We start from the raw sequence: 23,319 nt of genomic DNA, 5'->3' as shown, positions 1-23,319 counted from the left end.
GAACACTGCTAATTAATGGATGACCACAAATATTCTTTTATTATCTTCCTTATATTGCGAGCATATCTTGAGAAAATGAGCTTAATTAGGGCCCAGGCAACAGGGTGGTGGGGTGGAGAGTTCTGTGGCTTTGTAACATCTGTGGAATTTGCCCCACTCAACACATCTCAGTATCTAAATGCCCACTCTCAAGAAGTGTGGCTGCAGTGGGAAGTGAAATATCTTTGCATATGTTCAGTATATAAACTAAGCATGCACATCTGGCACTTAAACACCCTTTTCCTGGTGAATCCTGGAAAACAGCATAATTATACTCCTAAACAAATAACTCAGGAGCAAGATTGTTCCCTTGTTAAGAACACCAGGCATTATCAAAGTTAAAACTCTTTTTCTGTATCTTTGTGCCTTTAATCTCCACTGCCATCTCCAAAACACCTAAAATTACCTGAGCTGATGACTGGTGAGAAATCGTCCCAGCACAGCTGGTGGAGAAAAGAGATGAAAGCTTAAGCAAGGCATACTACCAAACCTTACTGAACAATGAACTTGTATAGCAAGAAAGTCAAGAAAATGGGCAGCATTGCAAGCTACCCATGTTCTTCTGTGAGTCTCTCCTGAGGTGACTCGAAGGTGTTTTGTCTTTCCTCTTTGGCACCATCGGTTCTAGTGTTTTCTCTGGCCTACAACATCCCACCTCATTCAGGCCCGCTCGCCTGGAAACCAGGGCTGCCCAGAAGGTGCCAGTGGGTTGGGTGGCAGTTTGCCTGTTGATTCCAGTCCCTGCAACGTGCGAGCCGTGGGACTGCGGGCTGCGCCTAGCCAATATTGCCGGGTCTGCCTAGACCACACCACGTTCGCAGACGGAAAGAGACACGGAGCCCGCGGGTTGGGGGCAGGGGCCTCGGGCCCAGTGCCCACTCCTCCTCTTCCAGCGTCTGCTCTTACAGCCAGCCAGGAGAAGCCCGCCTCAGAGTGCGCTTTCTAACACACCAGCCCCCGACAACAATCTGTGCCTCCCAAACCCGCCGCAGCGGGGGCGCGCCGCCCGGGCGCCGGCTTCGCCTACCCTGCGGCCTAAGAGTGTCTTTTAATGTATTTTAAAAACCTGACTGTATACAGTGGAGAAGCAGGGCGGGAAAGGGTGGAGGGCTTTTCGTGGCTAGGCTTGCCGCTCCGGGCGCACTAATTAGGCCGGAGCTGCAAAGCCAAATCCTTTCCCCGCCGCAGGGTGCTCGGAGTAGCGCACGGTTAGGGGAAGTGAACGGCGATGGGGTGCTGCGGGAGGCTCGGGCTTCCGACTCCTGCTTCTAGCTCCTCGGTCTCTGGCGGCCCGCCGGGAGGCGGAGGCCGCCCCCGGGAGCCGGGCGGAGGCCGGGCAGGTGGCCCAGGACGCGGAGGCTGATTGGCAGGTGCGGGAGTGGGTGGGGAAGGAGGAGGCTGGGCCTGGCGCTGCGGGAGGCTGCGGCCCCGCCTCCCCGCCCCCGCCGCGGGACTATCTGGTCCCAGCAGCAGCGATGTCCCCCGGCAGGAATGTCCCTCCTCAGATAATGTTATTTATATCTCTGGGCGGGTCCGAGGCTCGGCAGCACCAGGCGCCCGGCGGCCACTGTGCCAGGAGCCCCGCGCTGCCCTCCTTCCCCTGCGCCGCCGCCGCTGCCGCCCCCGGGCTCGGGGTGGCCGTCGCTACAGCTCCAGCGCAGGTGAGTCCCGGGAGGGCCCGGCGGCCCGGGGAAGCAGGGTGCTAGTGCGGATGCGCGAAGCTGGGGCGCGCGGTGCGAGCGCAGAGGAGGCGCAGGGCCCAGGGGGCGAGTGACGCGCGGGTCCCAGGGGACCGGGTAGGGGCCCAGCCCTGGGTGCCGAGCGTAGAGCCCGCGGGAGGCCCTGGCGGCTGCGGCAGCGATTGCCCCGGGACGCGGGAATCCGCGTGGGCTTCGGAGGCGCTTGGCGAGCTCGGCGCTTGCTTTGGAGAGCCGAATCCTGGAGCGTCGCCCGGGGGCGCTGGAAGGGCGGTGAGGGGGTGCGTGTGCTGGTCCCGAGCTGCCTCCTCCAGGACTCCAACACGGGGACGAAGAGGGTTCTGCCTCTAGCCTGTCCGACCTCCGCACTGCCCTCTCTGCCTCCTGCTCCTGGTTTCTCAGTCCTGGGGCCGCTGAGATTCCCTTCTGGGGAACTTGTCTGCGCCCTCCCCGGGCAGCCCAGCGCCTAGGCAGGGAGGACAGGACAGCGGAGGGGCCCGGCCCCCAGGCATTGGGAACGACGCGGATAGTGGCCGGTTGCAAACCCAAGGAGGAAAAATCAGGGTGCCCAAAGCCATCCTCCAAGGACCCCCCACCTTTCCTCTCCCAAAGAGTTCCTCTCCTCCAGGCTTCTACGGTCCACTCTCCTCTCACCTGTCTCACCAGTTCCTCTTCAACAACTTGGCCCTGAGAAATAGCAGAAAGTGGGAGAAATAACAGGAGCTTTAAAACAATCCCCAACTCCCACCAACTCGCCCAGACTTCCAAGGGTGGGGAAGTAGTGGTGGGCTTGAGTATCGTTTCCGTGACAACGAGCCCCAGGTAGGGTCTGGATTTACAGCCTGTTAATGTCTAAACCACTGTTGTCAGCGAACAGTTAGAGGTGCCAGGAGTTAATAATAACACGCTTAACTGGCTGAAGGAAAATGAAAAGAAGGCACAGTTTTCTTTTTAATTTTAGATACATCAGTGGGAGAGGAGGGTATATAGTGACAGTATTTTTGTACCCAGTACTCCTGTGAGGAGAGGCTAGGCTGTCACTTCCAGGTAGGAGGCAGCCGTGTAAAATCCACAGCCTTGAGTTAGTCATGATCTATATACTTCAGTTCCTAAGGAAAGTGATTCAGGTGGCTCTTGAATGAGAAGAGTCTGCCAATCAAAAATTTAGGCACCTCTATAGTATCCACTAACCTATTCTTAACTTCACAGATGGTACCAAATTTTATTCCAGAATTCCCTCTTTGACCGTCCTCTGATCCTGCGACCCAGGGCAGGTCATTTCCTATTCCAACGTCAGACTAACTCTTTTGCTAGAAGCCCTGGGTTCCAGAATGTCTTTGGAGACTGTTTTTTTGTAAATGCAAAATAGTTAAATGTACTGAATGCTCAGTACCCAATACAGCTAGGCTTGTACCTGCCTGGAGGCTGCTGGCTAGTTAGGAAAAGGAATATTAGGCTCACATTAAAGAGCCCACCAGACTTGAAACCAACTGATTCCTTAGAGGTGGGTCATTTGTACAGAACTTTATCACACTCTAAAGTACAGCTGAAAAACATAAGCTCTACATTAAGAAAACGTGGCCTTCAGACTGCCCCCTTAGCTGTTGCTCATAGCTTGATAAGTGGTCCAGTCAGAAAGGTTGGGGATGAGCCAGTCCTGTTAATCCCAAATTCTCGGAAGACTCAGTCCGCTCATGGAATTGAAAGCACCTCAAACCTCCCAGGCATCCAGGATGGGTCTTGTAGCACAGGCATATCAAGTTTTCCTGAGCGGCCTGCCCAGCTGAGAGCCAAGATACTACCTTTTGCGCTGCTGATTGCTTCTACCAAGTGTTCTGAAGGGGTCTTCTAGCAGAACACCTGTTAGATGATTAGCTTTGGGGTAGGTAAAGTTATGGCAGGAGGCTCACTCCCACTGGGATCCTATATGACAAACAAAAAGTGACTTTTAGGCAAACTAGCTATGAATGAAAGTTTTGAACTAAAGTCAAAATTGGACAGTTCTATCACAGTTCTGGAAACAGGCCATTTTTTGGTAAATAAAAATAATAATAGCTTTCTTTTTTTTCCCTATCTTTACATACCATTGCCTAGCTAGGTGCCTGGCTGGTGGTGGACACTTAATTAATCTTTGATGAATGAATGAAGGAATGAATAAATGAATGCTTAGAGTTTTCTTTATATTATCCTACTTAATTGCCACAATAACTCTGCAAGGTGGCTCATATTATCAGCATTTTACAAGTGAGAAAACAAATTCAAGGAGATTAAATAATTTGCCTCACGTCACACGTTGATGAGAGGTGGGGCCAGGATTCAAACTCAACGGTTCAGTTCCACCCTCTTTTTACGGTCTGACAGTTGGCAGGGGATATAGAAATACAAGTTGGGAAGATTGGGTTATAGGACTGTCTATTAGCTTCCAATCTTTCAGTCTCAAGTCCTGGGGTTATAATTCTGCAGACATCAGAGAAGCTTTAAAAATAGTACCTGAAGAAGGTATCGGACACTTACTTGCTCAGAGGTATTTAGCCTTGTCCATTATGTCCAGGTCATTGTTTCAAGGACAGAACTGTAATTTTGGCAGTAGTCAAAGCATGGATTTTTTGAAAACAGATTCTGCTTTCAGTCGTGGAAGAGGCCAGGAGGGCTTGATGATGCATGGGGACAGTGTGATCGGATGGAAGAGGACTATGAAAAATTCATGAGACAAATGCTATTGGATTGGGAAGGGACCTTAGAGGTCACTGAGTCTCGCCTTCTATTTGTGTAGCTACTTGCTTAAAGGTGAGACCTACCTGTAATTTACCTGGTTGTTTTGTGCAGCCAAGGTATGTGCCTCCCATGCTTCTTTCATTCTATCCATTTCTTTCCTGTCTTTCTCTCTCAAGGCCAGGGTTGAGTTTATTTCCTAAAGTCCTGCTTAATAGTAAACCACTGACGTTTTCTTTCCTTTGAGGGAGATTGTGAGAGGATATATTTTAGTGTCCAATACTTTAACCGTAGTGAAACCTTAAAAAAAAAAAAAAAGAAAGAAAGAAAGAAAAGAAAAAGAAAAGGCAGGTATTGGAGACAGGAAAGAAGACATTGATGAGCATTCAGAGCATTCAACTCTTAACTCTTCCATCATCTTCCCATGCCTGTTAGGTGTACAAGTATATGCATTTTTGTGCAATAGATATCTTTAGACAGTGCAAATATTTTAAGGCAAATAATTATGTGGCATTTCTGGAGCAGTGGAGAAGGAAAAGACTTTAGGGAATTATTGGGACTATCAGATACCTGTTTTATTCTAAACCCAGTCACCAAATTGCTCTTGAACTGTGTTATTCCAAATTTTAAAATCAAACACAAAATTATACTCTCTGCCCAACACCTGAAATGATAGGAGGAGGTTTCAAGTGAAATAAGGTACCTTTCTTAATTTTTGAAATAAGCTTGACCTGCAGATTAACATTTATCAATTGCCTTGGGAGGCTCAAGAATGAAAATAACTACGCTGTGTGGGCTGATGAGAAATTTGATTTTGTAATGAGGACTGGCAGGGAAGTTCACGGCCACTGGGTTCTGAAGTCTTGTGGATATTACTAGTTGAAAACTACTGTGGAAAGAAGTATTTTAAGAGTCATTTGTATTGACACAGTTTTTTTACAGAGAGTTCTTTGGTTACTCCTCCACTTTAGATGAGAAATCTGGGGAGGAACAGTAAATGCAGTGGTCTATGTGCCAGAATCATCACGGAGCACCTGGGTTTATCACAGAGAGGGAGTTTTTCCTCCAATAACCCAGGAGGTGAAGGTCACCTGCTTTTAGAGATGGAGATGGTGATGGAAGGAAGGTGCAGGAGGCAGTCAGGAGAATACCCTGTCAGGTCTGGCTCCACTCGGTGAATTGTCACCTCCCCTTGGTAAATATTTAGAAAACATCATAGCCTGTTTCCCTTTGTCGCTGTGCTTATTTCTTAATTCACAGCCAGGCAATCCTAGTTCTTCCATTTTCAGTCAGCCTTAGCAGAATATCAAACCACCAGGGGATTCCCTCCCTGCCTGACAGCTCACACAGTCTTGAAGGTGGTCATAGACAGAAAATGCCTTCCTTCATGGATTGCTGGCTACCTTATGACATTGCCAGCCTCCTCGGCATCTTTCTCTTCCCTTCTCCTGGTGGCTGGAGATATTACAAAGCCATCGCATTTTCCTACCTCAGCGAGGCCTTTTCAGGCTTTGCCATAATGTTTCATTTCTACATTATACCTGTGCAGACCTGGCCAAGGGTATAATTACAAGGGCAATTAAAATCCAGACATATATCATGTTAGCAGTGGGGGCAAAAGTGGGGCTTCCTTTCTTCCTTTGATTTGAATGCTATAAATTTAGCAACTGAAAAGATACAGAGCTAGAAAAAAAATAGACTTTGTACTAACTGGGCTCAGATCTTCCAGGATATTTATGAAAAGAATAACAGGGCACCTTGACAGCTCAAGAACAATAATTGCTTTGAATTATAGTCAGTTCAGGAGTTTCCTCCACCATGAAAAGAAGAAACTTGGATCATCCTGAAAATGAATAAATTGAATATCATTTCCATTTTTACCAGACTTAAATAAGGGTGTGTCTCATTTGAGAATTCCTAGCACCTCAAATAAAACAAAGCACACTTCAAAGACTTAAGAGGACTGGAAAGAGTTCCCTAGCCTCATTCTGTCCCTCTGTTCAGTTCCTGCCTGTTTCCAGAAGCCCCATAGGAGTGTTCAATCAGCTTCACCTTCTAGAATATCTCCTCAGGGGTGGAAGAATAAGAAAAGGCCTTTCATAATACTGACCCCAAGCCGTAAGTCATAGAGAGTTAGAGCTGGAGAGGCCTGAGAGAGCCATTTGAGACATATTCAGGAAGAGCAAACATTCACTACCTACTGTATATATTACCCGATTATATGCTGAGGATACAAAAAGGGTTCTGATGGAGACCTGCTAGTCTGGTAGGGGAAGGGACTTGGAAACAAGCAGTGATTCCACAGGGTGCCTGAGATAAAGCCCACAGGAGGAAGCGTCTGATTCCAGGCTGGAGAGTGTCTAGGATTTCCCTAATGGAAGAAGGGTGTGGATGGGGGATGTGGCCCTAGGCACGTAGCGTAGCCTGGCATAGACGTGCAGTAGGACGTGATTCGATTAGGGGACGCGGCGCAGTTCTGTGTGGCTGGAGTATCAGCCACAGTCCAGGAACAGGCTGGAGATGTGACTGTAAAGTGGTTTGGGTTCAATTTGTGAAGAAGCTTGAATCATTGGAGGTTCAAGTTGAAATCAGTGAATGTTTTGAACAGGGAAGGGACCTGCTCAGATCCTTGTTTAGACAAAGCTCACCAGGGTCAGTGAAGGGAATGTGAACTAGAGATAAGCCAGTGCAAGACAATGATCACGCATGATACATAGTCTGCTTAGTTTTCAGGAAGCCTTTGTAAGTGCATCATCGCATTTTATTCTACGATGACCATGTGAAGAAACAGGGACGGTGTTGTCATTCCTGCTTTACAGTCAAGGAAACAGGATCAGAAACATACAATGATTTGCCCAAGGTTCCTGAATTTGTGGCAGAACTTGATGTTGACCCAGTCGCCTAGTTCCAAGGCTGGGGCTTTGTCCAGATTTTCCCAGTGGAATAATTGAATATTCTGAGCCTTCTGGTTGAGATGGTGATTGCTTTCTTTCTTCAGCAGGACTTTCGCAGTCTAAGTTCATTGATTCTGGAGGAAGCGAGGAGGAAAGTTATTACAGTATTTACTCTTTAGCCGCAAAACCTTAAGAATGGCCCTCCAGTGTGTACACAGGTGATGTCACAAAGTATGAATTAGTGTTGAGCATCCATGTGGATTCCCAGTATGCTGTAGATAAGCAGTGGATATGCCTGTCAGTCGATGCTTTGGCTTTTTCATTCTCTTACCCCAAATATGCTGGGCATTGTTATGCATATGCCTCATTTGGGGCTTCAGAAACCTCTTTTTGTCCAGGTACCTTGATTTGTACTTACCTCAGTCTTCAACAGATATTTTTTGGTCTCTCATTTATTTGCCAGACATATTCTAGGCCCAGGGGATATAGCTGTGAGGATGGCAAAAGAAGTCTGACATCACAGAGCACACATTCTAGCCGAGTGTGACAGGTACTAAACAACAACAGACAACCGATCAAATAGATCATAATTTCAGGTGATGTCAAGAGAAAAAAAAACTGTGAAGGGAAGGAGAGGGAGGTGGTTCTACTAGTTGAGGTGGGGAGGTCAGGAAAGGCCTCTCCGATGAGTTCGTTGGAGCAGAGACCCAAATGAAGCAAGGGAGGAGAATGGGGATGTTTGGGGAAAGAGATCTGAGTTGAGTGGGGAGGCCTGAAGGTGGGGTCACTGCTGTGTCCAGGGAGTGGGCAGGAAGTCAGCATGGTTGGAGTGGAGGGAGCCAGGGGAGAGCTCAGGACATGACACTGGGGAGGAACAGGGTCTAGATCTCACAGGCTTGGTAGCCAGGCAAGGTCTTTGGGTTTTAGCCACACAATAGGAAGTTGCAGGAAGTTGTGGACAGGGGAGTGACTTGTTCAGATTGGTGTTTTAGGAGATCTTTCTGGTTATCCTGTGGAAAATTTATTGTGGGGGACAAGAGTGGGAGCAGGGAATGGAATGAAAGCTACTGCAAGTGGTCCAGGTTAGAGATAATGGACCAGGGTGACGTTGGGGTGGTGGGTGGTGCGAGGCAGCTGACTTCTGGATAGATCTTTAAGGTAGAGTTGATGGAATTCGGATATCAAAGATGGGAGAAAAAGAGTAGGATGACTCAACTGGTTTTGGTCTGAGCTACTAGAAGAATGAAAAGGCCATTTACTGAGATGGAGATGTGCTTTGTTGGATGTACTGTGGCCTATTATTTTTTTTGTTGTTGTTTTATTGAGGAGTTGATCTGGAGTAGACTCAGGCAGACTTTTCATTAAAATACATCAAGAAGGAGGTGTTTCATTGTGGGTGACTCATCTGTTTGTTTTGAAGTAAAGCCTCAGATGTGCAGTTAGTTCTCTCTGCTTTGTACCGTTGCTTTTAGGTCATTCTCACAACTTCTCTGCTATGTGTGATAGAGATTAAGATACGGCACAAACAAGATTGAGATAACATCTCACTTCGTAATTAGAAATGGTTTGAATTTGCTGGTTAGAGCCCACTTTTTAACACTTACTGGTTGCCATATTAAAAATAATTTTTTAAATTATAAAGTAAATTCACGCACAGGGTTGGGAAGTGTACCCACCCTGTACAAGGGTATACAATGAAAAGTAAAAGTCTTTTTTCCCCTACCTCCAGTCCAATTCCTAAAAAAGTTACCAGTGTCAACAGCTTTGTGTGTATCCTTCAAGAAAAATTCAGTGCATTTATAACCCTAGGGCCTGACACATTTTAAAGTCATAACTTTAACCTAGCAAACGCATATGTTTGGTTTCATTTTTGGTGACTTAGTGGCCTTCAGGTAGAGACTTCAGTGGCCTGGAGTCCAGCTTTCTACCAGTTGAGAGTCTTCCTCTCCAAAGCCATCCCACTTGGGAACACTGTTCATACAGTGCCCCTTCTCAAAAACCGCCAGTGGTTTCTCTGTGGGTAGAGGTGGAAATCCAAACTCAGAAAGTTACTTTTTAAGAGCTATTGTAAACTGGCTCTGATCTCTTTCTACCCTTATCTCTTACTGCTTCCCATCACAACCCACTACTTGTACCAAGTTCGTCTGCTTCTACTTGCTGAGTCCTGAACATCTCTTCCAGAGTTTCCATCAGTCTTCCTGGAACACTCCAACCCCCAGTAATCTCTTCCTTCTCCAAGTTTGTTAAAGGGCTAGCTACATATACTACTAATTGAACATGATCACGGACTTCTTTCATTGTTATTTAACTTTTCTTGTGTCTATTATTTGCTCAACTGGATAACTCTTAAGGGCAAGAACTGATATATGAATTACATAAAGCCCTGCCTAATGCTTTTGCACATATAATTTCAGTTAGTAATTTTTGAAAGGTGCACTTTGACAAGTCATTCCCTAATGGAGTGATGCTGCTAACAGGGTTATAGTAATTAAAACTTCTCATGAGTGGTTTGTATTCCATTACATATATATGCTGCATCTTCTTTATCCATTCATCATAAGTGCCTTGATGTGCACTTAGGAGGCTTCCATATCTTGGCAATTATAAATAATGTTGCTGTTAATAGTGGGGTGTATGTATCTTTTTGAATTAACTCTTATTTTGCAGTTGGCTTTATTCCTTTGATAACTATATAAGTTTAACAAGCTAAAACTCAAAACATTCTTAGAAACAATGAACATGTAAATATATGTAAATTAAAAATATGTGCAGTATATTGTATATATGTATTTACATGCAATATATTGTATATGTGCAGTCAAATTATAACAATTCTACCTAATAAAACTGAAAAATAAAAAAAAAAGCTTGTCAGATGATGGCTGCCAGCTCCATCTTAGTGGGTTACAAAGGTGTCCATTTCAGGGAATGACAATTGGACGCTGCTCCTTTGGATAAAGAACTTTCTAATGTGCTTGGTCTCACTCTCTCATCCCCTCTTCAGATGGCATTGCCTCTAAATGTTGAAAAGATGTTTTTAATTTGCCCCTAAATGACAAAGAACAGGTATTTAACAAGCATGGAAACCATTTGATTAAAAAAAAACTATTTTAAATTATGATAGGTATATATAACATAAAAGTTACCACTTTAACTATTTTAAGTGTTTGGTTCAGTGGCATAAGTACATGGACACTGTTGTGTAGCCGTCTTCACCATCCTTGTCCAGAAGTTTCATCTTCCAAAATTCAAACTCTATACCTGTTAAACACTAACTTCCTACACACCCCACCCCCTGGTCACCACCGCTTTACTTTCTGTCTCTGTGTATGTGACCACTCTAGATACCTCCTATAAGTGGAATCATACCATATTTGTTCTTTTGTGACTGGCTTATTTCACTTAACATAATCTTTTCAGGGTTCATCCATGTTGTAGCACATGTCAGAATTTCCTTCCTTTTTAAGGCTGAATAATATTCCATTGTATGTATTTTTTTCACATTTTGTTTATCCATTCACCCATTAATGGACACTTGGGTTGCTTCCACTCTCAGCTATTTTGAATAAAGCTGATATGAATGTGGATACATAAACATCTCTTTGACACCCTGCTTTCATGTCTTTTGGGTGTATACTCAGAAGTATACTTCAGTATATTGCTGGATCATCCTATTTTTAACTTTCTGAGAAACCAAACCATGCAGTTTTAATATTTCTCCCTGATATTTGTTGTTTCCAAAGGGAAGGACAAAATTTATTGACATCCTCACCTTGGAGACCAAGCTGAACTTGAAAATTGTTCATTTGAGAACACTGTCTTGAGGGGATAGTTTGTCATCAAAGTTCTTGAATTTGTCCATACATTAGTTACCTATTTTTAAACTGCAGACTTTTAGAGGACAGGCAGGAGATGTTTAATTTGCTTTGTAGAAAATGTAGCTGGAACTCAGGTGGGAAAGGTGTAAATATTACGACATGATGATTATTTCAGCCAAAATATCTCCTTGAGCTGGATGACAAGAGTCTGGATTGCTTCCAGCTCCTTTTCTCTTGCTATTTGCCCTTGGCAAAGAACCTTCTTTTTCTGACATTTTTTTCAGGCGTTGTGTGTGTTTGTGTGCATGTTTAATGGCATCTTAATATTTATTATTATCCTTAAAATTTCTTTGCAGATGTCCTTGTAATGCCTGAGTGTTGCCTCATTCATAGCCTTGCCTGACAGCCCCTATCCTTCACCAGATCCTGGGGTAGCACCCAGTGCTTCCTCTTGCATAGTTTGAGCACTTCCTCATTCCTTTGTTACAGGAAGGATCATCTTGTTTTCTGATTGTCATCTTGCCTTCTGCACCTTTAGACCATACTTCTTGTGATGGAGAATTGTCTTACTCTTTTTAAAAATTTTTAAATATTCCTAGCATCTAGAGCTGTGCTTGGTACTTGTAGAGGAACTGGCTCAAAATAGTTATTGATTAAAAAATTGAAGAGTAAATTAAAAAATTAAGGAGTAAATACTTTTAAATGAAGCATTATTATAATAATTGCATAGTTATAATAATGAGTTATCACAATAGTGTCAACATTTATTATGTGCCAGGCACTATGCTGAGAGCTTTTACATGTATGTGTTATCTCTATTATTATCCTAATTAGACAGGTGAGAAAAATGAGGCTTAGAGAAGTTTAATTACCAAAGATTACAGACCTAGAAGATCAAAGCTAGACTTGACCCCTGGTGTATTTATTCTAGAGTGCTTGCTTGGAATCACTGTACCCACCATATTTGTGTGGACATCAATACTCCATGGCTCTTAATTCTAAGAGTTTCGTTTTTTCTTTTATCCTGCATCTTTAATTGTCTGAAATTAGAGAGGTAACTAGTTGTATACCTTTATATATTGCTTTGTATTTTCAATGATTTAAACTAATAGGCTTAAATCCCCTGATTAGCTTTTAATAAATAATGTTCTGAATCCTACTTCCCGCATAGTTATTTGACATCTGAGGACGAAGATGCTAATTAGTACTGCACAATATACCCACTGTTATAATATACACTCTGTATTGCTGTATTAAACTGCTCTGGAAGGGGTCTGATACTGTCAAATGTGATGGCCTCCTTCTAGACCTAAGTCTCCACAATATTTGACTGTTAACCACTTTTGCTTTGAAACCATTCCCTCCCTTGGCTTTCTTTTTCTCCTCTCAGCTTGCTTACCATTTCCTCTTCTTTTTTTTTTTTTTAATTGAAGTATAGTTGTGTTGTGTTGTGTTGGTTTCTGGTGTATAGCATAGTGATTCACTCATACGTATGTATGTCTTTTTTGTATTCTTTTTCATTATAGGTTATTACCAGATATTGAATATAGTTCCCTGTGCTGTACAGTAGGACCTTGCTGTTTATCTGTTCTTTCTTCTCTTTTGGCTCCTTCCCCTCTACCAGTTTTTAATTGCTGGGCTTGCCGATGCTTCTAAATCCTTATCTCTACCCTCAGTCTCTCCTCTCAGCTCCGGGTCTGCTTTACAGCTGTCTGCTAGCTGTCTTATTTGGTTGTAAGAAGAGGTCTCAAACTCACCATGTAGCATAGGACATCTCAGCTCCTTGCTTCGCCCCTAAACCTGCTCTTCTGCCTGTTTTCATAGTTAGGTTCATGTTGTCACCATCTTCCCAAGTACAAACCTCAGCAACTTTTTTGGTTTGTCTTCTTTTTACACTTCCACAGCCTGTTGGCTGCCAACTCCTATTCATTTTCCCTCTAAGAATTTCACGTTAGTTCCTTTTATTTCAATTTCCACTGTCCCTATTCTTATCTTATGTTTGAATATTTGGCCTTCAGTCTCTATCTCTCTAACCCATCTCACACCCTGATCTCAGATTATTTTTAAAAACATGAATCTGACTGAGTCATTCAACTGCTTTAAAACCCTTCATGAGTCCCCACTGCCCCAAAATAAAAGTTTAAATAAAGCAGGCAGGGACCTTCACAGCCTGTTGCAACTTCCCTTCCAGACTTCATTCCCTTTCCACTTACCCCACATTGGATGCTTATGACTATTTAAACTTGGGTACGTTTTCATGCCTCCATGACTTTGTTTTCTAGGCCTGGCATGTCCTTCTCCTTCCTCAGCTGTGAGCTCACACATACATCCCTTAAGGCCCCGCTCAAACCTAACCCCTTTGATGCTTTCCCTTTTCCCTAACCCGAGAAGGCACCATGCTCTCCTCTGAGTTCTCGCACTGTCACTTTTCACCTTGTTCCCTGGTTGGTCGTGTATAGCTCTGACTCTCCTCTGGATTATGAGTTCCTTGAAGAAGGGACATTTGTCTGGTACCCATGGGGATGCTGGTGCCTGACTCAGCGACTGGCTCATGTGTGGTGCTCAAGAAATGCTGGTTGAATTGGGTGACGGGGAAAGTTTCAAGAATATTCAACACTGAAAATAATCCCCCCAGTTTTGACCTATAGAAAATTATGAAGAAGAGTTGATGGAAGACAGTTGCTGTTGGTGGGGTTGGGTAAGGAGTTAAGAGGAATGCTCTAGGCCTGAGTGGAGGCTGTCTTCCCACCTCTGTATTCCCCAGTTGCTTTCCATTTATCAGAGGGAAAAGTAACAGCTGATTTTTAACTGACATCATCAGAACATGTCAATTACTAGAAAAATTTAGTTATTCATCAAGATTACAGTCACTCCCACCTCATTTTTCAGTGAATGTTTGACGCTGACCCTCAGAATGCAGCTATGAAAGGCTCTTTGAGTGGGTGTTTCAGGCTGATATACACAAGATCTGTTTTATAAAGCAAAGAGTTAAGAAAAACATTTCAGAAAAAGACCCCAAAATTCCCGTATAGAGTTTTTTTTTTCTGGGTGCGTTTAACTTGTTTGTTTGTCCTTAAGGCATATCAGAGTAGAAACTAGCTTGCAAAATAGTACAGCGCTTATTACTTGGTTTGCTCTGCCCTCCTTTCTGCCTTATGTGGACAAAAAATGAGTTTCACCAGTGGCTGGACTCCCCAGAACACTGCTTGCTCAGGCCTTTGAGAGTGTTTTGTTTCTTTCAACAAAACTCTCTGTCATGGACACACTCCCACTGCAATCCAACCGCTCTCTTCTTTCACTGCGTTCTGTGCCCAACAGTTGATAGGAGCTGGTTTTTAGCTTCCAAAGGCAGTGAGTGGAGGTGCTAGGCATTTATAAACATGTGGAGGGGTTTTGAGATGAACTGATAAATGGAAGGCATTCAAAACACCTTGCAAAGATGTGCCTGGGACAGAGAGGGGCAGAGGACAACGTTAGGCTTCGTGCAGAGGACCTGCGGGGAGAGAGAGAGGAAGGGACTCAGCCAAGACAACTGAAGGCCCCAGGGAGTCCTAAGGGGCATAATGAGGCCAGTGGTGAGCAGACAACAGTCTGCAAACTTGATCCACAGGTGACAGAGTGAGGTCGACTAATAGCAGCTTCTAGAAGGTCTAGATAGAATGCCGTGGATGCCAGTGGTCACGATCCCGTCTCAAGGATTACTAGACTCCGTAGCCAAGGTTACCAGCAGCTTGGCTACAGGTTGGTGGCCTGGTTGCATGCTGTTTGAGTGAACAGTCCTTTTTACTTTATTTTCAGGGGTGGTTTACTTTGTAGTATTTTAGCTGTGCTCTGGTATCGGTTTCGTCATTTAAAATCTAGGCTGCTGCTGGTGAGGGCAGATGAACAGGCTTTTCCTTTCTCTGCAAGGTGGATATGCACATTCTACACCTGCTTTCTGTGACTGCTGGGAAATCTTAATAGCCAGACATTTAACTTAAAATCTGAAGCGGGAAGGTCTCTCACAGTGGAGAGTTATCAGAAGAATGGAGGTGCTTACAGGCAAAGAGAGTGAGATACTGTGGTAGAACCAAAGCAGACTGCTACAGGGTAGGAAGTCTGTACTCTTTGCAAGGCAGGGACCCACGCCCGTGAGGACAAATGAGGTCACTTGCATTCAAAGCTGTGTGAAGTCACTTTGCCCGGGAGACTGGAAAAATACTCAACTCGCAGGTCGTTGGGTGAGCTGGTGGGTGTGTAGTAGAGCAGGTAACTCAGTACCATGCCCTCAATGTAGCAACTCCATCCGCAGCCTCGGTTTAGCTGCTCTCACTGCTTCTGACCCAGAAAACGATCAGGAAAATGACTGCAGTGAAACGCATCTTCAAGGTGAAGCTTTTAGTCCAGGTGGGGGAGGGATGTGGAGTTGATCCCAAGGGTTCAATACCTACTTCCTAAATGTGCTGGGAGTGAGCTCTGTTTATGCTCTGACCCAGGGGAAGTCACTTTACATCTTACCCTGTTTCCACAGCAAAGAGTGCCTTCTGCTTGTTTTGCATAAGCCTTCTGCCTCCTCTGCGGAAGAGGCACAGAATGAACTGGGAGCTATAAAACTCCTGGCATCATAATTCTTTGCAAACAGCAGTCTAGTGAGCAACGTATTTGGTTGGCCAGTGATGATCACAGTCTATACTTGGTTACTCTGTCTGTGAAGTGATGAAAATGCTCTCTCATTGAAATGTGAAGGAGGTCAAAATGAAAAAATAGTGTATGTATTTTCCTTTTTAAGAACCTAATGCTTAAAACAGCAAAACAACTCAGATATGTTCTAGGGATAAAAGGAACTCTCACAGTACCTTGCAGACTTCATCTAATAACCTAGAAATCTTCTCTGAAGCTTCAACATCTTCATCTGGTTCAACTCTCCAATTTTACCAATAAAATAGATAAAGAGGAGGGGAGATAACAAAGTTAGTTAGTTGCAGGACTCTACGTGGAACCCAGGTCTCATGATCCATGGCTTAGTCCTACCTCTCTCCCTATCTCTCCCCATCCTTTTCCTCCTCCCCGACAGCATTTTATTTTGCTTTCCTCCTTCCCCTACAGCTTTTAAAAACTGGTTTTAAAAAATTATAACATGAACACACAGCTGTGGTAAAAAATAATTCAAGCAGTACAGAACAGTGGAAGTGGCACTCCTAGACCTACTGCTGGAGGTAACCACTGTTAACAATTTCTCATATACCCCTCTAGAGATTTTCTAGCACATACAGACATATACACATAGATATAGGTATGTGTTTTTATAAGTGTATATATGTGCATCGGTATGTGTAGATAACGTATACACATACATGTAAGTATTGGTATATACGTATGTTTACATATGTATCATATATGCACACACATATATATGTGTGTGTTGTGGTTATTTTTCATACTGTACTGTAATTGCCCTTTTCACTTAATGATTAAAAACTTTGGATGTCTTTCTGTATCAGGAGATTATAAGATTGTCTTCTTTCATTCTTAACAGCTGCACTGTATCTTATACTTCTGTTTCTCTCTGGTGACTTTAAGATGCGCAAGCAGCACCATGGAGTATGAGTCTGGAATTCAGGATGCCAATATAAGAATCTCTATTTTATATGAGCATCCGGGGAGGGGAACATTCTGACAAGCTCAGATGGTTTGAGAAATCTGAGACCTTGCTTCTGTTTCCTGCTGCCGTTTACTAATGGGCCCCAGTTAGATGTCAGGTGCCATGCCTGGGACTTTTAATGCCTTAACTCATTTAATTCTCACAACAGTCTGTTGAGTTAGATATAATTCCCTTTTTACTGATGAGGAGGGTGAGGCTGGTCAAGCCAACTTTGCTTAAGGTCACATAGTCGACTGAGTGCCAGGCGTCAGATTTGAACCCAGATCTGCTTGACTCCAAAGCCTTTTTCATTGTCTGAAATCTAGGACACTAGGAAAAATGGTTATGGTGGATTTGAAGCTTAATGTTTTTCATAGCTTCCAAGTTTTGCTGTTTAGACCTAGCTAAGGGTTCACTGCACGTGGCAGCAATGATGTGGAGGACCACATAGCAGTAGGGCAGAGAGAGGATGATGTGGGGAGGAGGGACAAGAGGTGGCTGCACTTCAGGGCACATTATTGTCTGTCACATGCTAGGCTGTGCGGGAAACGCAGAGGTGATTGTCTGAGACACAGCTTCCCGCTATTGAGAGGCTTATGGATTTTCAATGGGACAGACTCATGCGAGACTAAGTATGTCACAAACTGCTCCAGAATCTCTAGGAAGCTAGGAGTGGTTTGGGCCAGGAATCCTGGGAAGGCAGCCTTCACTGAAGAGCAGTCATCTGAAGTGATCTAGAGACAAGTGCAAGTTTTCCACTGACTGAGTAGAGGAGGGGTCATTCCACGGAGCAAGTGGGGGCACATGGGACATAGGAGTCTGGTGTGGCTGCAGCAGAGGATGAGTGGGAGGATGTAGTGACAGAGGGGCCTAAGAGGTAGGATGGGGCTAGATTGTAGCAGCCTTGAACACCATGGAAAGAGCTTTGTAGTTTACATTTCAGGTCCTGGGGGCACTACCAAAATTTTTGAACAGGGACTTGATACACCATCAGCTGTGTTTCAGGACCCTTCAGAAATATAACAGAGGGCTCAAGGCAGGGCAATGGGAGTGGAAAGGAGGAGTTGAATCCAAGAGATTCCCAGAAGTCAAAGTATCTGGACTTCCTGTGTAAGGTTGGACCCTTTGCTGATCTTTGTGGGTCCTGTGACATAAAGGACCAAAGGTATTAAAATTTACCAGTGTCCCATATTAAATGTTTTTGCTGTCACAAGTATTTGAAGGGATTTTGGAATTATTCTTAATTTTGATTTTAACAGTCTTAATTTCACACTTTGGCTCCAATCAATTTTTTTCAAGTCTTAGAGTATTTTTGAGGTCCTTAAATTCACTTGTAGGTGCATTGTGTCCAAGGACACTGAAGTGGGATGGAGGAAGGAGCTGTTGACTATGATTTAGACTTTTCTAGCTCAGGTATCTGGGTGGTTGGTGTTGCTAATTTGTGAGATTTAAGTGTTAAAAGAAGGAGCAGCTCTGAGGATGGGGAGGAGGTACAAAGAAAACGTTCAGTGGACCATGTTGAGTGGGAGGTATCAGCAGCATGTTTCGGTGGAGCTGCTGCAGTGAATCTGGAAACCAGGAGCTGCTGGGACTAGGGGTGTCGATCTGACAGCCCTCAGTCAGCACAGAAAGGGGATAGGATCACATGAGGGAAAAGAACAGACTTTAACTTTGGGTAATGCCCACATTTAAGGTATGGGCAGAGGAAGAGGATCTAGAGAACATGATTGTGATGTAACAACATACCAAGAACAAAGAACCAAGAGAATCCAAAGCCATGGAAATCCAGCTTCGAGAAAAGGATGGTTAATAGTGTCTAAAGCAGGAGAGGGATGAGAGGAAAGGATTGGAGACAGCCACTAATTAGCCTTGTAGGAAGCTCAAGTGACCTGTAAGAAAGTAGTTTTAGTGGAGGGTTGAACTTGATGATCAGGAATTGGAGTGAAGCCATGGTGAGGAGAAGGTAGTGAATGCAGACTGCTTCTCTGAGAATTTGATAGAAAAAGGAGGGTTTGAGACAGGTCAAGGGAAGTTTCGGGGAACATGATTTTTGGATTGAGAGGGAGAGGAGCGCTTGGAAAGGAAGTTGGGGTGAGAAAGGATTGGTGGATGGTGGAAGTCTCTGGAAGGCTGGAAAGCACCGAGTGCTAGCGTATCTGACCAGCCCAGGCACACCTGTGCCCTGACACTGATGAAGTGTAAGCTCTGAATGGTTGTTGAGCCCCTTCTGCATACAAGGCACCAGGATGGGTGTCCCAGTAGCATCCCACACCTCTGTGGGGCTGTGAGGTGACACTCGCTCCTCAAGAACAGACTTTACGTTGACTGTTTGCTCTCTGAGCCTTGAGTGGCACCTGGCACCGGATGATGCATCAAGTCGTCTTTATCAGCATGCTGGCAGACTTACTGCATCTGTCCCATGACATCCTGAGACAGGCTCCATCACTTCTCTTTTCTTTCAAACATTCTGTCTCTATAGTGGGACCGCTGATGTAGGTAATGCGCATGTAAATTTGGAAACGATGTTATATGGCAAACATTCTTGTGTTCATTCACCCTTTTTTTTTTGAACTGAAGTATAGTCAGTTACAATGTGTCAACTTCTGGTGTACAGCATAATGTCCCAGTCATGCATTTATATACATATATTCATTTTCATATTCTTTTTCATTAAAAGTTACAAGATACTGAATATAGTTCCCTATGCTATACAGAAGAAATTTGGTTTTTTCAATCTGTTTTTATATATAGTGGTTAACACTTGGAGATTCACACTTTTGCATCTACCTGCATGCCCTTCCCCTTTTCTCAGTGCCCTGCTGTCTCTGGTCCTGTTTCTCTTGAAAATGTGGACAAGCAAGTTTGTACTGGGACTCCTCCTGGGCCTCTCAGTTCCGAATTCTGGGGCACCTGGACTTTCTGTAGAAGCAGGGAAAGAATATATGGTGATCCTTTAGGGGAAACAAAGGGGCTCATTCAATGAGTTGGTGAAAGATGAGTCTCCTTGTTGATGGAGATAAGGGGGCATCTTGTTTCCTGAAAGCTCTCTGGGTGTGAATGCACTTTCTTTCCTTGTTTCATGTCACTGGAGGATTTCCTTGATGCCCAATGAACAAGAGGGCTCTTAGCTAGGAAGTCCAGCTCCTGCCATCTCAAACTCTATTTTTGGGAAGGGTAGAAGCCCAAGAATGAGGCCATATTTGCTGTAATTCTCTTAGATGCTAGGAGTGTGAAGTATTTTATTCAGTGGGAAGTATCTGACTTATGTTTTGGCAGTTTTACCTTTCCTTGTTGAGATGAAATGGGAGACAACTTTATACTCGTAGTGGTCAGGGACACTCACATTTTTCTTTTTCTGTTTCTTTTTCCTTTCTACTTACAAATGTAATTCAGAGTTTTACTCATGTAAAATATTGCAGGAATCCAGATCATAGAAAATGAAAGTTCCTCATCATCCACCTTCCTTATCCCCTAGATGATCATTCACTACAATTTGATACGTATTCTTTGAACATTTTATACACATACTAATAAAATGTATAGTTGCCATTTATTTTTACAGAAAGTGATTTATATTATGCATACTATTTAACAGTTTACATTATTTTACTCGTCAACACACAAGGTCATCCTTCCACATACGCATACCTGTAGATTTTTCTCATTCAAAATGGTTCCATTGTATGGGGAAACTATACTTATTTAACCAATTTTTAAATAATGGCAAATTAGGTTGTTTCTTTTCCCGTGTGTTTTTGTTTTGTTTTGTTTTGTCTCTAATAATATGGTGCCAGGGTTAAACTGCTAGAGGTGAATGATCTAGTCAAGCTAAGGGGGCTAGAAAAATGAGGCCAAGTTTGTTGGGGAATGGCAGGCTGTCTCCCTGATTCCCTGCAGTCTCTCCTGACAGACAGAGCAGGGAAAGCTCTCTCCTGCAGCCCAGGGGAGTCACCTGTCCCTTCTCCTAGGCAGGACCCAGGCACAGACCTTTTATTATAAAGCATACTTAATTACACTGCCATTTTGTTTTGCTTTCCCCCTTTCCTTCCTTCATCTCTCCCTCCTTCCTTCCTCTTATTAACTCAGTGTCCAATTGCAGCTTCCCCTCGGTTCTCTTCTCTTCCAGTCACCCATGAGTGTCCGGGCTCTGCACGCCTTCCTCTCCCACAGCAGACTTCCCACCACTTCTGACTTTGATCTCATTTTATCCCCTGCTCGTGTTTCCAGTTTCTCTAGATGGTGCCCTTGTTAGTATCCCCTGGCTTCCCCTGTAAGTCTCATCTGCAGAATATTTTAAATCTACTGCTTCCCCAAGTCACTTGCCCTACCCTTTAAAGGATTTAGATACAGACCAAGCTTAACACAGCTGTTCCTTTGCCCCGTGTGCCTCGTACTTATCCTCACCCTCTGCTCACTGTACTGTGAATAGTAAATTTCCATTCCTCGTGAGGCGACTTCATCTTGAGTGGAAACTCCTGCCCTGTGTTGTGGCAGAGAGGGTACATGCTTTGGCTATGGTCTGACCTGGCTTCGAGTCCAGGTTTCAGCACTTAACTAGCTGTGTGGCCTCAGCAGGTAACTTAACCTTTTTGATCTCCATTTTCCTCTTCAGTAAAATGGGGAATAATGATACCTTCCTTGCAAATAGGATTGTGCTAGGGACTGGATAAAAATGTGTGTCAGATGTCTGGCACATTGTAAGTGAGCAAAAGTGATAGCTATTATTGTCATTATAGCTTGGTTTCTCTGTAGCGAATTTGTTAATTTTTAGTAAATCTCATTGTGTGTTATAAGGGGTCAAAGAATTAATGCATCCAAAGTCCAATTAGAAATGGATCTTATAATAATGTAAAATTTTTATCGCAAATATTTTTGCCAACTACTAGTTCTCCTATTCCTGGCAACAGTAAATAAAAATAATAAGTAAAATAAAAATTTAGGACAAGAATTTAGGTGTTTCTTTGAAGTCTCTTATGCTAGAAATAATTTGTATTTTCCAAAGAACGGCTGTCCCCATTTGTTCCAAATGGTTCCCAGAATCTGAATTTTTCTTTCCTCTGAGATCTAACTACTGAGTTAAGGGATGCTCTTTGTGTTTTGATCATTGCCACAAATGTGCACAGTTTCTAAAAAAAAAAGACTTTCTCAGTTCATTGGAGTTTCTCATAGATGAAAATGGCAGTGGTTTTCTGGCACCCTCATAAATCGGTGTCCTCTGGTTGCTTGCGAAAAGGTGTGCTGCATTTTTGGGTCTCATACTCAGCATTCTGGAGTCACTTGATTTGGAGCCCATTCTTCATCTACTGGTTTATGGTGCTAATCCCCCATGGTGATGCTCTGGACCATATGGGCAAATGATAAGGAAATTAAAACACAGACTCAAATTTTCTTTGAGTCCCGAAAGAAAACTCAGCACTCTGTTCCCTGCACACAGAGGTAGTGAACTTGTCCAAGGTCCCACAGCATATCAACAAAGGCTTGTGCCAGCATTCCAATGCCTCTTCCACATTTGGGGTGGTGGTTGTCCCTCCTTTGATGCCCACTAGGGAACAAATTCTTGAGGACTTCTGTTCTTTAGGCAGAGCCCATCTCTTCTGAGGTGTTTTGAATTCCTGTATGGACAGACATTCCATAAAGCCTGGGAACCTTTATTTCCCTGAATGGAGGGATTAGAAAACTCAAGCCAGTGTTCATCGCAGCACTATTTACAATAGCCAAGACATGGAAGTAGCCCAAATGTCCATCGACAGATTACTGGATAAGAAGATATGGCATATATATATAAAATGGAAGACCACTCAGCCATAAAAAGAATAAAATAATGCCATTTGCAGCAACATGGATGGACCTGGAGATTGTCATACTAAGTAAAGTAAGTCAGAGAAAAAAAAATACCGTATGATATCACTTATATATGGAATCTAAAAATTAAATGACACAAGTGAACTTACTTACAAAACAGAAACAGACTCACAGACATAGAAAACAAACTTGTGGTTACGAAGGGTGGGGAACAGGGGCAGAGGGCGGTGAAGGGGTAAATTGGGAGATGAGGATTTGCAGATACTAACTACTACATATAAAATAAACAGTGAGGTCCTGCTGGGTAGCATAGGAAACTATATTCAATATCTTGTAATAGCCTATATTGAAAAAGAATATGAAAAGGAATGTATATGTGTATGTATAAATGAACCGCTATGCTGTACACCAGAAACTAACAGAACCTTGTAAACTGACTATACTTCAATTTAAAAAAAAAGAGGAGAGAAGAAAAGAAAACTCAAGCCATTCTCTTTGTAAAGTTTGCTCCTGCTAATCCTTTTGGGACAGGCTAGGTAGTACGATCTCTTCCTTTTCAGGTGGAAGAAGGCTTTGTAACAGAATTGACTTGCCCATAGTTACTTCCCATAGTCACTAGAAGCAGGACTGAATTTTCTCATCAGAACCTTGCAGCTCTTGCTCCTTTGGGGAACTTGGCTACATCTTGAGGGGCGTCGCGCTGAGCTTGCTTAGCAGATGGCTCAGAGGCAGGTCTG

The 23,319-nt window shown here is 43.6% G+C and overlaps 1 protein-coding gene across 2 annotated transcripts in view; it reads left to right on the top strand.

Annotated features, from left to right (window-relative positions):
- Positions 1-1,538: 1,538 nt before the first annotated feature.
- Positions 1,539-23,319, top strand: part of SPTB (spectrin beta, erythrocytic) — a 114,433-nt gene continuing 92,652 nt past the window's right edge. For both annotated transcript variants that reach the window (XM_031453874.2, XM_064486027.1), the window contains exon 1: positions 1,539-1,700. The gene's annotated coding sequence lies outside the window, so the exon portion shown is untranslated. The remainder of the gene's footprint in view (positions 1,701-23,319) is intronic.

Source organism: Camelus dromedarius, chromosome 5, assembly GCF_036321535.1.
Source record: "Camelus dromedarius isolate mCamDro1 chromosome 5, mCamDro1.pat, whole genome shotgun sequence".
NCBI classification, from domain to species: Eukaryota; Metazoa; Chordata; class Mammalia; order Artiodactyla; family Camelidae; genus Camelus; species Camelus dromedarius.
This window is presented reverse-complemented; position numbering and strand designations above follow the sequence as displayed.